Source organism: Ixodes scapularis, unplaced genomic scaffold, assembly GCF_016920785.2.
Source record: "Ixodes scapularis isolate PalLabHiFi unplaced genomic scaffold, ASM1692078v2 PGA_scaffold1__304_contigs__length_218370807, whole genome shotgun sequence".
Lineage (NCBI taxonomy): Eukaryota > Metazoa > Arthropoda > Arachnida > Ixodida > Ixodidae > Ixodes > Ixodes scapularis.
This window is the reverse complement of record NW_024609846.1, coordinates 217,498,370-217,514,024: the sequence shown is the minus strand read 5'-3', so window position 1 is coordinate 217,514,024 and position 15,655 is coordinate 217,498,370. Positions and strand designations below refer to the sequence as shown.

Here is a 15,655-nt window from a genome sequence, read left to right as displayed (position 1 = left end):
ACAGTAGTGCCCCCTCCCCCGAATTTCTCAAATCTGATTTCATTCAACCACCCACAAGCAGATTCCCCAGAGGCGTTTGCAGCGCGCTCTCTGACTGCAGATGAGGCCAGGAACATTCGGTCAGAACACACCACCGTGTCCCTCACAAATGAATCATTGCAGGGGACCCTCTCCAAAATCACGAACTCTCACAGCTCTGGTCCGGACGGCATTGCCCCAGCATGGTTCAAAGGTATCTGCTCGCATATGCTACAAACCGCCTGCGAGGTGCTGCAAGGTCTGTTCGAAAGGGGTGTCGTCCCAGAAGCATGGCGACGAGCCTTGGTCATTCTACTGCTTAAGGGAAGAGGAAGCCAGTGAACGGCTTAAGGCATTACCGTCCGGTGTCGATCACTTCAACTGTCTGTCGAAAATTCGAGTGTAGTTAACGGCCAACTTCTTAACTATCTTGAAATATCCGGCTACGTCAGCACAGCCTACGGAAATATCGTAGTTGTGAGTGGGCACTGGAAACCATTACTCCTTTTATCAGTGACAGCATAGAAAATCGAGCCCCTACAGATATAATAGATCTTTATGTAAGTAATGCCTTAGATACACTCGGCATCGCACCCCTGCTTCGAAAACTCACAAATGCAGAAATACGCAGTTTCTTATTCACAGCTGGACCTACGGTCTCCTGTTGATTCGCAGCTGACAAGCTATGAATCATATGGCCCACGATCTGCGGAGACAACAATCACGTCAGGTGTGCCACAATGTTCAGTCCTTGGCACGACTATCTTCCTCCCCTGTGTGAACGACTTCCCCGCAACAACTGTCTCTTGGCTCAGTACCCGGACGAAACATCGATTTCTAAAACTGTTTTGTCCCTGTCTGATGCACAAGACCTGCAAAAACAATCTGGATGAGGTAGACATATGATTCTTGGGACGCCACCCTCGGCTGGCACATCAGAAAGAAGCGTGATACTCTTTTCTAATAAAAAAACGCGCGACATCCCTATTTTCATCGGGGAAGGCACTGCGCTGATTACCTCAGATCACCTATTCATCCTGGGAATCATGTTTACGCACAACTCGGACTTCTCTGCAAATATCGACGGGGTTGTCGCAAAAGTCTGCAGGACGCTTGGCTTTATCACTCGCGTGGCGAGGCCGTGTGGGCCGACGGTTCTTGAGACGCTTTACAAATCCTTAATGCTGCCTTTGCTGGTGTGCTGCTGTGCAGTCTGCATGGTCTACCCCTCAGTAACACATAACGGGAAGATTGAAGAGTGTGCAGCACCGCGCATCATGTGAAATCTGTGCGTGGGTTCCGTGTGCGTCCAAAGCTTTTGACAAGCGGACCCTAGGGAGATATGAAGAACCTCGCGAATCCATGTGTTGTGCCCCCCCACCCCCCTCACCAACTGCTTGCCTTATCTAAAAATGGGAGCGGCCTGTCCGCCGTTGCGCCTCAGCAGGAGGGGGGGGGGGGGGGGGGGAGCCTGAGCTTCTTTGAGGCAAAACTGGTCGACACAGCGAGTCTTTTGATTGCTGCGACTAGACTTTCTGCCCATACCGTTGGCTGCTCACAGCTCTCTAATAAACATCGCACAGGGAGTCCCGGAACTTTGTAGAGTATTTGCAACTCAAGTGTCATCGAACATGTTGACATAATCCCTTTACTTTTTACCCTTCTCCTCTGCAATCATACCCAGCGTCATCATATTGTCACGAATGACAATTGATGAGGCAATGATAACTGACGAAACTAAACGTTTAATGGGGCGAACTTGTGTCCAAAACAAAAAAAAAGGAACAGAAGAAAAAGCAGAGCGTCGCGGGCGTCGATGTCGGCGAAACCGCAGGATCAAGCGCTGGGGCGAGACTGATTTCGGCTTGCCACGCGGAGCGCCTTTTGTAGCCGCGTGGGGTTCGGGAACATTCGGCCTTTAACGTCCCGGCGCGTAGTAGATTCGGGCCGCGAACAAGCAAGAGGATTCTCGATTTTACTTGAGAACTATAACTCGTTTTCACCTCAAGAACCGTAGTAAAAAAGTACGGCGTCTTGGGGAGCATTACTAATTTACCTCTTTATGCTAAGAATTGAAATATATGTAGGTTCCTTTTAGATTAGATATACGTTACCTTATCAAGACGTACACGTTTCAAACGCCAAAAGCATCGCTATTGTCTCCGATGACTAAATCTTTTAAGAACTATTTCGCGCGGCGTATGAACATTGAGCAAAACGTCATTTTTTCTAGAGGTGAAAACCTTTTTCTAGAGGTGAAAAAAATTCCTACAATAAATAAAAGACAGGTGACTCCCAGGAATTGACCCCTGGCTTTTCGCGTGGGAGGCAGGCACAATAACCGTTAGGCCACGCGCGCGCTGCCTACTTGGCCAGCTGCGCGCGCGGCAATATCAGTTTTGTTCTAGGGTGGGTTTCTTCGGACTCACAGCGCACACAGCAGCAGGCTAGCAGGCGCTCTAGGATGAGGGGTCTTACCTATCTGCTTTGCCTGGCAGGCTGCCGTGCGTGCACTTGTTTTGAGCCAACAAATTACTTAATGACGTAATCACTGCTTGATTTTTCCACTTGGGCGAAGCCGTTTAAAATAGGCAATAAGTGCTCATCCGTCTCCGTTTCCTCCCCACATGGTGCACTATACATCTGCCCTGATAATTTGCTCTGTACCGCTTAGCTTGCAACAAATAGTCCTTGCCTGGAATAACAAAGAGCTTCTCACAGAATTGGCATATATATATATCTGATCTAGCAATACTTACATTTTTTATAAGTCCAGAGATCCGTTTAAGTCAGCATCACCACCTCTCATATTTCACTCTCTTCTGCTCTAACGCTCTTCTTAAATGAACAGTGCAAGGAAAACAAAATGATTTATAAAAGCATGAATATGGGACACGTATTTTTTTAAATAATTTTTCTACGAGCAAAATAGTTTTCGCGCAATATTTACACTGTTAGGCGCAATTTAGGTGCTCAAGAAGGATGTCGCAGACCGCTAAGCACCGTCCCGGGCTTACATGGTGCTTACAACTCTCATTGGCTGGTGAAATGATCGGCGTGTGACAGGCTGTAAATATGCATCTCTGTGCCGTAATAGTATTTCAATCGCCATTTTTTATGTTTAATAGGCAAATATTAAGATAAAGTCACTATTGCTTTCAAAATATATTCTGAGATTGCTTCTCTCGCTTTGGTGTGAAACGTTAAGAAACACGGCTCCCGGCGTATGTCTTGCGCGCTTGTCGTTTCTCGGGTCTTCCGAAGACACCGTGGATGCTGTCAGCACTGCGGCGTTCATTGATGCTATTGCATCTGAAGGATATCCAAGAGGCTGTGCGTCTTTTCCACCCCCGCACATTTCGGGCCGCTCACACGTATGCATTAGAAGTGGAGGCCGCTCGCAAGGCCTCACGGTGGACAACCATGCATCAGTCGGCAACCACCCTTCCGACAATGACTTGCTCGAGTTCCCAAGAAGAAGGCCACAGCAGAACAGACTATATTGTTGCAAGTGAAGATGCTCAACCAATAGTTGCTTTTTGCAAGGAAACTACACCTGCTACCTCGCTAGGCTCGTGTTCAGTTGACGTCGGCGCTCACACTATTCCCCTGGATATCCCGATACGGCGCACCCTTGGCACTGCATTCCGACCAAGGGCGGAACTGAGTCCCAAGTATTTAAAGAGGTTTGTCAACAATTTAACATAACCAAGACAAGAACGACGCCACTGCATCCTCAGTCCAATGGACTCGTGGAGCGCTTTCATCGCACCATACTGCAGCATTTGGCTATGTTTGTTAATGGCCACCAAGACGATTGGGACGACTGTGTTCCTTTATTTCTGTACTCCTACCGAACGGCGATCCATGAAGTCACCGGGTATACACCTGCTATGATTCTCTTTGGGCGGGAAATTCGTATGCCGTGCGATCTCGCCTTCTCAAGACCGCCAGACCGCCCCTCTCAACCAGAGTCATACATTAATGACCTCATGACACGTCTTGAACAGACTCACGACTTCGTCAAAAGCCGCTTGTCTATCGGCTTCCAGCGCATGAAGGCACGCTATGACGAGCACAGCACGCAAGAGGTTTTTGAACCGGGTGACAGAGTATGGCTGTATAACCCACTACGAAAACGAGGACTTTCACCGAAACTCCAAAGAAACTGGCAAGGGTCATTCACTGTTGTCGCGTGCCTTAACGACGTGGTGTACCGTGTGAGACACAAGACCCGTTCTCGCATGTTTGTGGTACACAGGAACCGCCTTGCTCGCTACGAGGGCAGCTCTACCTAAAATGTGAATCAGAAGTAGTTATTTTCTTTTTGGAGGGGGAATAGTGTGACGGTTGTAAGAAGAGGAAGAAGACGTCACGTCGGAGACAAACAGGGAACAGATTGGGACAAAGGACACGCTTAAATAAAATCGTTACAATATCTTTGGCCTCGTGTGCCTTTGAGCCCTCAAAACGAAGGGCAGGGTAGATGTCCTGTAACATTTGCATTTATGAAAATCAGCCCAGTTGTGACGACCTAGACCGCGAAAAAGTGAAGGGGATATTCCTTACCGGTCCTTTTAGAAATCTCGGCTGTTTCTTTAGCAGCATGCGTAATAACTGTAACATGCCAACTGCAAAGCTATCCGTTGCAAGAAAATTTCAATTACGACGAGCAACAGCATGGTTACAGCCAGGAATGGGCAGTATTTCAAATACAAGTATTTTAACTACATAATTGAAATACTTTGTGTATTTTGCACTTGTATTTAATTACAAATCGGATAATGTATTTCAGGTATGTATTTAAATACTAAAACGGGGGTATTTCAAATAGAATTGTAATTAAATACAATTTTGTGGGCGAAAATACATACCTCAAATTTATTGTTACTGTCCAGAGCAGGAAGAAAACTACATTCTGCACCGGATGCAGTGTCTCTCAATCAAGCACAAGCGTTTAGTGACTTTGTGATTACGGTGCTAGTCCAGGGCAAGAATAGTGACCAAATCGACGTTCACTGGCAGACTGGCTAAATAAGTGCCTGTGACAACTTGTGAAGCTTTCCAGCCTGATTTCCATCCATATTTTTGCCTGGAACATTCTAAATGCACGGGTCATCCAGATTTTCGTAACTGGTGTGATTTGCAACACTAAAAAAATTCTCTAGCTAGTGCTGCGCGTCTTGGTCGTCTCGGTTCTTTGTTGGTCTATATCAAAATGTAATCGACAAAAAAAGTTTCTCGAAGCTTTGTACTTTTTTCACCTATTGCGTCCAAGCTGATTACATTTTTTGTGATAATATTTCTAATTCTGTTACTGTAGCCTCGCACACAACCTCCCGAGTATGCGATGCAAAATTAAAATGAGATACCCAGAAACCCGTTGCAGGTGCCCTGAAGTCGCTGACGCAAATTTTGAGGAATGTATTTGGAAAAGTATTTGGAGGAGAACAAATACATTTGGTTGTATTTATATCTTGTACTTAAATGCTTTTCTTGAAATGTAATTATATTTGTATTTAAATACATTTTTTACAAAATATTTTGTATTTGTATTTCGATACATATTTGCATGTATTTTCCCATCCCTGGTTACAGCATTGTTAAAACAATACTAGGCAATCCTAGGAGGAGGTTTTTAACACATACACTTCCTGGCATCTCCTTCCAGTTTTCCGAGTTCTGCTTCCAACTCGTGCACTGTCTCCTTCGCGCAGCGGCGAGACTTCACCAGGTAGAGGCATCTCTCCCCGTACTTGTTAATGAATGCCAGTAACTATGATTCCAAATCTACGCCTATGATGGCAATAAACTCATGGCGCAGCTAAAATTATGGGAATACCATTTGTATGGAATTATTGCCCAGGAAAACATAATACTGTTGTAGCAATGCAATTTAAATAGAAACGGACTTTATAACATTCGTGTAAACAGTTAATTAAGAAATTTATAAAATCTTGTGCGCATACATTGTATGTGGAAGCATTACAAGTACTAGCCTCATGCTCTGCTCACCATTTCAGCGTTTGCTAAGGCTGGGCATTTTATCAGTTCATCAGCTGTTGATGGCTGCGTCTCCATAATCCATTTTCTTCTCGAAGAGCGAGTCTTTTTCATAGAATTTCCGAGCTTCCGTAGGTCAGGAGAACGTCGTTTCATCTCCCTCGTCATGAAGTCAACGTGTCCGTTTATGACGGATCCGTTGAACTCGAAATCTGTTTCTAGTGGGACATTTGCAGTTTAACAGGAAAGAAACACTACCAATAACATCACGAAGCTCTCGTACTAGCTGGCACTGATTTGCGCACTGAACTTCAGGTGACGACCTAGTTTGTTTTGAATCTAAGAAAATGCCGTTAAAATATTCCTTAAACAGCACACAATCAAAATGAGGCCAGTGCATGCTGCAGTGTTGCCGTCCCGCTCCATAAATACTTGCTTTCTTATAATAAGCCTATTGTATGCCCGCAATGTTAAGCCCTTATAAATTATTCTTTCAAAACAAACGTCTCTAGGGCCTTGTAGTGAATAAGGCTGCGCCTGGTCCAGGCAGATAAGAAATTTTTAAATGCTCTGAAATGCTGAGATTGTAACTCACCTTACGACACTGTCTTCAGTAGCCGCACTGTCCTAAACGTTTTTTTGCTTGCTAAATTTCTCCCTTGCTGCTTGTACAGCCAGCACTCTGTCCGGAGTCTTTCTCACATTTCCCAACTTATATTGAAAAGACTTTCCATGAGTCGCGTGAATAAATATTTCCCCTTGTTAAAATTGTGTGGTTACACAAAGTTTAGGACTATGGCTAAAGTGCAGGCTGCACTGAAAGGCAATCTAGGACAAAAACAGACATATTTACATGTGTTTCCTTACAATACCTGCTGCGTAACTGTAACTGTGTTTGTGCTCACCCAGCCTGTGCCAATTGTGTCCCTTAGCACGGGATACCCCTGCACGAAGGCCTTTGCAGCCGTCTCGTAAAGTCCTCCTGGATAGCTGTGGGCATACCAAAAACTCAGCATCTAATAAACGAGAGACATGAGAATGCAGGCGCGCACTTACTAGTTGATTGCCAGCAAATGGCTTGTTACACAGGAAACTATCCTAGATTTCCTACGACTGGGCACTTTTCCCAGTTCAGCATTGTTAATGGCAACCTTGAAATTCAATGGTACAGGAGGCAGCCTGTAATCACTTTTATTGGAGGGAGGCTGCTGCTAGGAACCATTCTCACCATATCTCCCTCATTTGTGCTGAAAACAGAATAGATGCAGGAGCCGGTGCCACACCAGATTTGACTGTGCCCCATGCTTGCAACTCACCCACTTACCTGCGTTCGAGTGGCAAGTTTTCTTCGTCGCCGGTACTCTCATCACCAACAAGCCTAATTCTGCCCCCACCAGTAAAAATGTGGTCATCTGACGTCTTCACATATGCATCAAATCGGGCATTGTAGACCTGAAAGGAATGCAGATGTTTAGGACCTCGCATATTTAGCGTGATTAGCAGCAGAGCCCTTTAAACAATATACTATCCGGGATATAACTAGCTATTGTAACCAAGGGCTCGCATCTCTAACCCACTGCAAGGTTCATAAAACGTAGGGTCCTATACTCCACCTCACGAACGTCTGCAGTACTGGTGAAGCCACTGGCGCGAGAGCGTATAGTTCTGTAAGATGCACTGCTTGTACAGGCACCCGCGCATAGAAGGCGCTTTCTAAAGCAACGCATTCGCGTCCGTGCCTTCGTCAGCACTCCAGACGTTTCGTTTTATTTTATGTGCGAGCGAAGGCAATGCTATACGCGCGAACCCTGCGCTCTGTGCGTTCCTTTTCTGCACGCGCGCTCGTGCAGTTCATGCATTTCCTGAAGCTACACGCTTGCACTTATATCTTCGCCTTTGCTCGCAGATGACATGAAACGAAACCCGATGAAGAGAGAACGCGCTCACGGTAAAATACAAAGAAAGAGTAGGAAACAAAATGCACCCGTAGCGCAGGTAAAGCTCGAGCTCGAGCCGAAAGACGCGCCCTCACGCTTTCAAAACACACATTAACGCGCTCCAAAGCAGCGAGTCCCTCGTGTACACGGTAGATTCGCCTATTTCATGAGCGTGGGTGCACGAAACACGTCAGGCGCTTTTTGAAGCATAAAACGACGCCGTCGAAAGTTTTGATGACAATGGTGAACAGCATTCAATTTCGTGCTCTCCGCTGTCGCAACAAACTCAGTGTGCAAAACGTTTAACACCAAAACTCGTTTATTCGAGCGAATCTGAAAAAAAAGGAAGAACTTACCTCCATCCGGCCGAACAGCACAGCATCGCAAAGATCTGTCGGCATCAAGGCGCATACCACATCCACTTTGTTTTGACCGTTGACATAAATAATCTTCTTGCGGTCTTTCCACGTCACTAAGGATTGGATTGGCGGCGACGACATGGCTGCCGAACATGTGCGCTCGCAGAAAACTAAAGAAAACGGTGTGAGAGCTCCAAAGCACGGAGGACGGGGGGCTCTTCTGACCCACGGGCTACGCGCGGCGCGAGCGGATTCGAGTTACTCCGGCCATCTCCGACTCGTCATGCCACGTTAAAACGCAGCTATAGCAACGTTCGACGCGAGTATATTTTCGAACGCCAGGGTACAAAACTTTTACTCCGGCTGGGATCGAGTAACTTTTGAACACGGCCCTGCAGAGAATAAGATAATAAGGATGGATGAATAGATAAATTTTGACGCTACCCTTTATAACGGGCGGTAGTTTGTGCCACCTAGCTTAGAATTACTTCTCCCCCCCCACCCCCCTCCCCCGCAAGAAAACATAAAAAGATACTACACAATTCGTTAACTGCCTCTACATCCTTGGAGCTACCACCGGGCAGGTGGAGCTCCAAGGAACTTTGAGGAACTTTTGAAATTGGGCAAAGATAAAGAAGAGCAAAAGTTTAAGGTGAAGCTGCGAGGTTTCGTTTTCAAGGAAAATAGTGTGCGCCACCTATTTAAAAATGCGTTCTGAGCATTTTTGTAACAGCTTTTTGCAAGAGAATAAAATAGCATTGCATAATTTCTTGAAAATAATAGCAGGAGGAAGGAAAACTATTTCGATGGGATTGAACAACTTTTTGTAGTTTTTGACGTTAGACCAGTTGTAGGTATCGTACTATAAGCACACAAGCAACACTGTTATCGTTAGCCTACGGATGCAGGCTGCTGCGTTGCCCGCCCCTCGTTGCTGCGACGGCGACGCTGCGTTCATTGTCTGGCATGTATGGTCTTGGCAGGAGCCGGTTGCCGCAAGTAGTGTAAGCAAACATGGTGCATACGTGCCCACGCTGTTCGTTTTCGTCCACGAAGTTTTGCAAGGTCCTTTGGCACCTCAGGAACCATCACCACGATAGTAATTTCTATAATTATGTGCGTTGTGGAAGAGTGTACAAGGACATATAAGGAGTTCGAATCGTACCGGAGGCATATTTATTGAGCACAGAGAAGCTATATGGATCTCGGTATGCCTGAGGAGACACACGACATCGAACAAGGTGACCTTGAGGAGCTACCAGCGGGCGTCACAGCGTGCGCCACTGGGATGCAAGACGGCGCTTGCAACGACACTGAATCGCTTTCTTCAGGCCCTCCTCTGAACGGTATCGGCGACGGACACGATGCGACTTGTAGTCCTGGCGTCCATGTAGCTAGTACGGTGCACGACCTCATTCTGAAAATGAATAAACAGTTGCGTTTGCTTTTTTTTCGTATAGCTGAGGTACACAAGTTGCCGCACTCTACAGCGGAGAGCATCTTCAACAACTTCAAGGTGACCTTTCTTGACATGATTCGCGCGTTCGCAGCCCAGATTCAACAAAACATCACCCCTGAGTCGGCAGGAAACGAGTTGCGCGTGTTCCTTGCTTCTGACGTCCTGGATGACATATTTCAAGCTGCAAGGAGCATGTACCATAGAGACCAGTTCACCAAGCAACACCTTCCGTACGTAAAGACCGAGAAACACGTGCTTGATGTCGGCGACGCATTCCAGTACGTGCCCATAAATGGTGTATTGCGGAATTTAATGCTGTCCGAGAGCTTCTGCAACCACCTTGACAACGACTTAATAGGCTGGGCAAATTCACCTGTTGTTTCAACAGAGGACATCCGTGCCAATTTTGTACTGTACCGCACTCAAAGATTAGCACTATTTTTTATGAAATTGACGTGCAAGTCCGAAATAAGACTTTGCACAGAAGCCACGTCGAAAGTGCGAAAGTGAATCGGCCTCTAAGTACAGCACTTTATGGGGTAAAACGTGAGTCTCCACTTTTAGGTATTGGGTACTTTGGTGTGACACTACCGGCTTGATGCATGACTTACTTAAAGGATCCATGCATCACGTGCTCATAGAGGTGATGCGGGGCCTCATCAGCAGTAATGTGATCAAGTACTCGGATCTCGATAGCATCACAACATTCAGTTTCGGTACACAGGATATAAAAAGAACAAGCCTGAGGCAATGGAAAAATGCTTTTTAAGTGGTGAAAGTGCCTGCAAGGGTACTGCTCCTCAGAGGTGGTGTCTCTTCGGGTTTTTTTCGCTCATGTTCGGAGACATTGTTCCAGTGAAGAATGAGCACTGGAAAGTGTACCTTCTGCTGAGGAGGATTGTACACATGACATTTTCTGACGAGATTCCACGTGACCACCTGGCGTGTCCGCAAGATGAAATTCGGTATTTCTTGACGGCCTTTGCCACCCTTTACCCAGGCAAAATGATCCCAAAGCTCCATTTTTGGTGCATTATCCACGGCTAATTAACGAACTTGGTCCATTGAAGCAATACTGGTGCATGCGCTATGAAGGCAAGCACCAGTATATTAAGACGATAGCTTCACGCAATCAGAACTTCAAGAACATATGCAAGTCAATTGCACAACGACACCAGTTACTACAGAACTTTGAGCTCTCCAACTTTCAGTTTGATGGTGGTACTCAGACAACAAAGTCTAGGACTGTGAAGCAAGAAGACTTGGCCCCATGTGTGCATGGAGTCTTTTCAGTTGGTGTGTCTGTGTGGGAAGTTGCTTCTGCCACTGTGGAACACTCAGCATACAAAGAATTGGATGTTGTCATCCTAGAGAAACTCCGGTTTCCGACTTTCGGAGAAATTGCAAGGCTGTATGTATATTGCGGTAGCCTGTTTTTACTTGTAAATGTGTTAAGGACTGTGACGTTTAACCCACACCGTTGGTCATATGTTGTCTGCAAGACAGAAGAGGAGAAACTTGTAAGAGCCATGAACCTCGCATCACCCCAGGTTCTTGACCTCTATTCTGAATCCGAGCTGGAGCTAAGGCCTGAAATAATGATTGGTGAGTGAATTGACAGCACTCACTAGTAATGGCTCAGTAGACATGACATCTACGCGTCATTGAAAAGGCTTAAATAAAAGTGTTTATCTTCATTGAGAACTGTCTCCACTCTATTAGTGATTAGGTAATATTACTTATGACATTAATTACCACATTTTAGCTAAATAACCGTGTGGTCACTGTGGTACAGAAGCCTTCACTTCGTGTTTTTCTAGCCCATTAAACAGGTATGGACAGCGGCGTAAATTTAAGAACCAAATCACATGTTTAGATACATTTCGTTCAGCTATAAAAATAACATTCAATATGAAGCTTAATAATTAACTACTCCAAAGGCTTATTCTGGTTGGGCTCAAGCGATATCGAGATAATTTCAGCTTGTAATTCACACTAGCTTTGCCGCTCTGGCTAGTAACTACGCTATTTACTACCTCCGGGATTTTAGAGGTAGTAAATCGTTAGTAGCGGTCAAAGGGATTTAGGAACTGCTGTACTTACTAACTTTTTTAAGAGTAGGAGAGAATTTCCTCAACCGAAGTAGTTTGCAAACAACAACTGCCGCATGTACGCGCCTTCGGGACTGGCCTGAGCCTAGCGTCCCAGATCAGCTTTGTAGATCGGTCTTGCTTGATTTCTTTCTTTCCGCGTTGTTATGCTGAATGAAGATGTTGGTTCCCGCAAAAGCGGCCCCGCTGCTCTGTGAACTGTGCAGCCGTCGTGATGTCGACCATGGTTTCAATACCGAGAAAACTCCTACATAGGTAAGAATTTGCAAGAGATTCGGTTGGAGTCAATCGGGCGTTCGGCTCGCATCACTTTTGCCTGTTTATGTTCCCGTCATTACGCCGCGACGACAAGCTTTGAAGTTTTTCAGTGCACCTCGCCCACCAAACCAAACATTTTTACGTCGGGATTTAATTTGCGCGTCATGACGCTTAGCCACGTAGGTCGCGGACGCAACGTGAAAAAAGAATAACAAGAACAGTAAAGCTGGAAGGGAGAGATATTTATTTTATTGAGTTATTTAGTTCTCACGGCCGCTTATTATTTATGATCGCACATCGATGGACGCTGACAGACGTGTGTGTTGGACTGTGGTTCGTGCACGAAGGAACGCTAAAACGCCGCTTCTATGGTCGTCTCTTCTGAGCGTTGCAGAAGTTTTTAGACGGCGGCTGAATCACAGGCGGACGAGGCGAAAATGGACGCCGACGCGCAGCTTTCGTGTCTGCGACTCACGGCATTGCAGACAACAATAGATATGGTTCACAGTCATTTCGGCGTCTAAAGGGTTGATGGGCTAAGGGGTTTAGGCTGATGGGTCTGACGAGTTGAAAAATAGTGGGGCTGGAGGGATTGTTTGTAGGGTATTTTTGAAGGGTTTTGAAGGCCAGTGAGGTCCCATAATCCTTCAAGGCTGATGGGCCCATTAGATTTTCAATAGGGCCCTCATCGCTTTATTCTTCCAGAGGTGAGCATCGCAGTGCCATGGCGTTTAGTTTGTGCCGTCTTCATGACGCCATGAAATACCCTCTTGAAGCAATTAATTTGCTTCAGGGCATGGGCCTGCTCCTGGATTCTCGTGCGTGCCCAGAGTGCGAAGCTGCGATGACGCTACAAGTCCGCGCTAAATCTGCGGATGGCTACTCGTGGAGATTCGGTGTGTGGATGACTCGTGAGGTGTCCAAGAGGAAGCCGGTCAAGGTTCAGTGCCGGGGCGAAGTCTCGGTACGGAGCGGTTCATTTTTCGAAGGATCCCACCTGACGCTTTCCCAACTCATGAAAATCATCTACCTCTGGTGCAAGAACCTACCGTGCGCCGTCATTCAGCGGGAGACTGATGTCGCAAGTAAGACAATAACTGATTGGACGAGCCTTTGTCGGGAGGTTGTGGTAAATGCCGTCTTTACGCATTCAGAGATGATTGGCGGCGAAGGCGTGACTGTAGAACTAGACGAGAGTATGTTCGGGCGGCGAAGTACCATCGCGAGTATTTAAGGCCGGGCCAGTGGGTTTTCGGTGGTGTGGAGCATGGCAGCGGGTGCTGCTTACTTGTTCCCGTGGAGACCCATGACGCTAAAACCCTGCAAGGGCTAATAGCCGAGTGGGTCCGCCCTGGAACAAGAATAATCACTGACTGTTGGGCTGGCTATCGCAAGCTTGCAGATGACGCTCGCTTCACGCACCTCACCCTCAACCCCAAGCTGCACTTTGTCGACCCGAACACCGGTGTGCACACCAGTACGGTGAAGGGCACCTGGGCCCACGTCAAAAACTCTCTTCCATCTGGACGGCGCGAAAGCCACCATTTCACTGATTACCTTGCAAAGTTTATGTTTTGGAGCAGGGAGAAGGCGCGCGGAAACACTGATAGATTTCAGTCATTTGTCGCCGCGGCCGCCAAAAAACTACAGCCTCGACGCAGACAGGAACCTTTCCTATAGTGCGGAGAACGAGGATTCTGACGGCCCCGGTGACTTCGAGTGATCCGCTGCGCTGAGCCCGACGCCCGCCTGCGTGTATAAAGATGACTTATGCGCCAACCGCTTGTCAAGTGCTTGTTACGTCAGTTATAGGTTATGGTAGTGGTCTAAACGGCCCCTTTCAGGGCCCCCATATTTTGCAAACGGAGCTGTTTTCTCAATGCGGCACCTCGTGTCTCTGTAAAAAGTTCACAGGAAAGACCCAGCAAAGGTATCTGGTCTCAAACTTGGATATCAAGTGTTATGATTCAAATAAAATTGCTCTTGCTTATTTCGCGCCTTTGAACCCAATAAATGCCGCCGTTGCAGTCGTCCCGCGGTGCTGTTGCTTGCTCAATCGCCGTCGGCGTGTCTCAGCTTCGTCGTCTTTGCCAGCACCGCAGCGGCGGAGGTGGTTGATCTGACACACCGTGTTCGGCTTTGGCTAGCAGACGGCGTTCGTAAAATCGCGCCAGCTGTTGCTGGCTTCACGCGGCGGTACCGTGCGTGCTTCCATTCATTTGGCGTTCGTTCCCATGGTGGCGGCGACGAAAGCAGACAAACTTTATATTGCGGAAGAACGCTGCGGCGCAGCGATACCAGGTGCGTTCTAAGGCCCTTCCCGCATGCTTTTCAATGGGCGGAAGGCGAACAAAAAGAGTTCGAAATAAGGACTTAACCCAGAAGGCTGCATTTCTCCAGCACCTCATAATTTGACGAGCCTTACACGAACAGAGCGTTTTTTTTTGTTTTTTTTTTGCCATCCCGCGTCCTGTTTTTTTTTTTTTTTTATTCGTAACATGGGTCTAAAGTATGAAACTGCCGTTCTTTTTGTACTGGTCCTGCTGCAAGGGCCACGACTGTGGGAATTTTTCCACGAGAGAAATTAAAGCGAACGTCTCTTCGTCACTCAGTCTCTTCGTCTTTGTCATCTTCTCTGCCAGATTGACCTGACGCTGGCGGGATGCTAATCGAGCACCACGTGCGCTGTGCGACGGTTCCCTCTTAGCTTGGATTGCAGAGAAAGCTAAGGACGCAAGGTCATTATGTTGAGAGCTGATGATCTTGTGTGGTAGCACGTGCAGTGAAAGCGTCAACCGAAGCTACGAGCTCGGACTCACAGCCCTCACTTCGGTGATACAAAACCATTTTAAAAAGGGAGCCGCACCCAATGAGTTACTCCAAGCCTGCTGTCACGAGTTCATTTCAGAAGTTACTGCCAACTGTGCCTCCCCGACATAATTAACATCGTGTTAGTAGGGTTGTGCGAATACACTATTCTATATTCGCTTTCAGAAGAACTGCACTATTCGTGTTTTTCGAAGTGCTGGTTGCGGCGGGCTAGTCCCGTTGAGTGCGCTTCTTACCGAGCACCGTTGCACTGCGGAGAAGCAATACCCGCAGAAGCGAGCTACGCGTGTGTTGCTTCGCTGCATTTTATCAATGCTCGGTAAGAAGCGCATTCAACAGGATAACCCGCAATGATAAACACTTGGGAAAGTAGAAATATCGCGATTGCCGGCTTGTAAGAAAAGTATAGTGCATTGAACGCGGGATGGTGCACGCGTGCCGGCTGTACTTCAAACAAAATGGAAACTTTTTGAATGTGCATATCTACTTCGTGGTAATAGTTTCAAAATTAAACTTACTGTTATGCAAGAGTATATACTATGTTAGGTGGAGATGCCCTTGCAACCTGCATTCGTCATGCGCGATTCATTCTTTTAGAGCGCAGCTCTTAGGCGCCCGTTTCCGGCTTGAGCGGCGTCGGCGTCGGCGTAATCGCGCGTTGCATTATGGGAAGTTTCCAAT

General features: G+C 46.9%; 1 pseudogene; it reads right to left on the bottom strand.

The window, feature by feature from the left end:
• Positions 1-390: 390 nt before the first annotated feature.
• LOC115319771 lies at positions 391-8,458 on the bottom strand (annotated as a pseudogene).
• Positions 8,459-15,655: the final 7,197 nt, after the last annotated feature.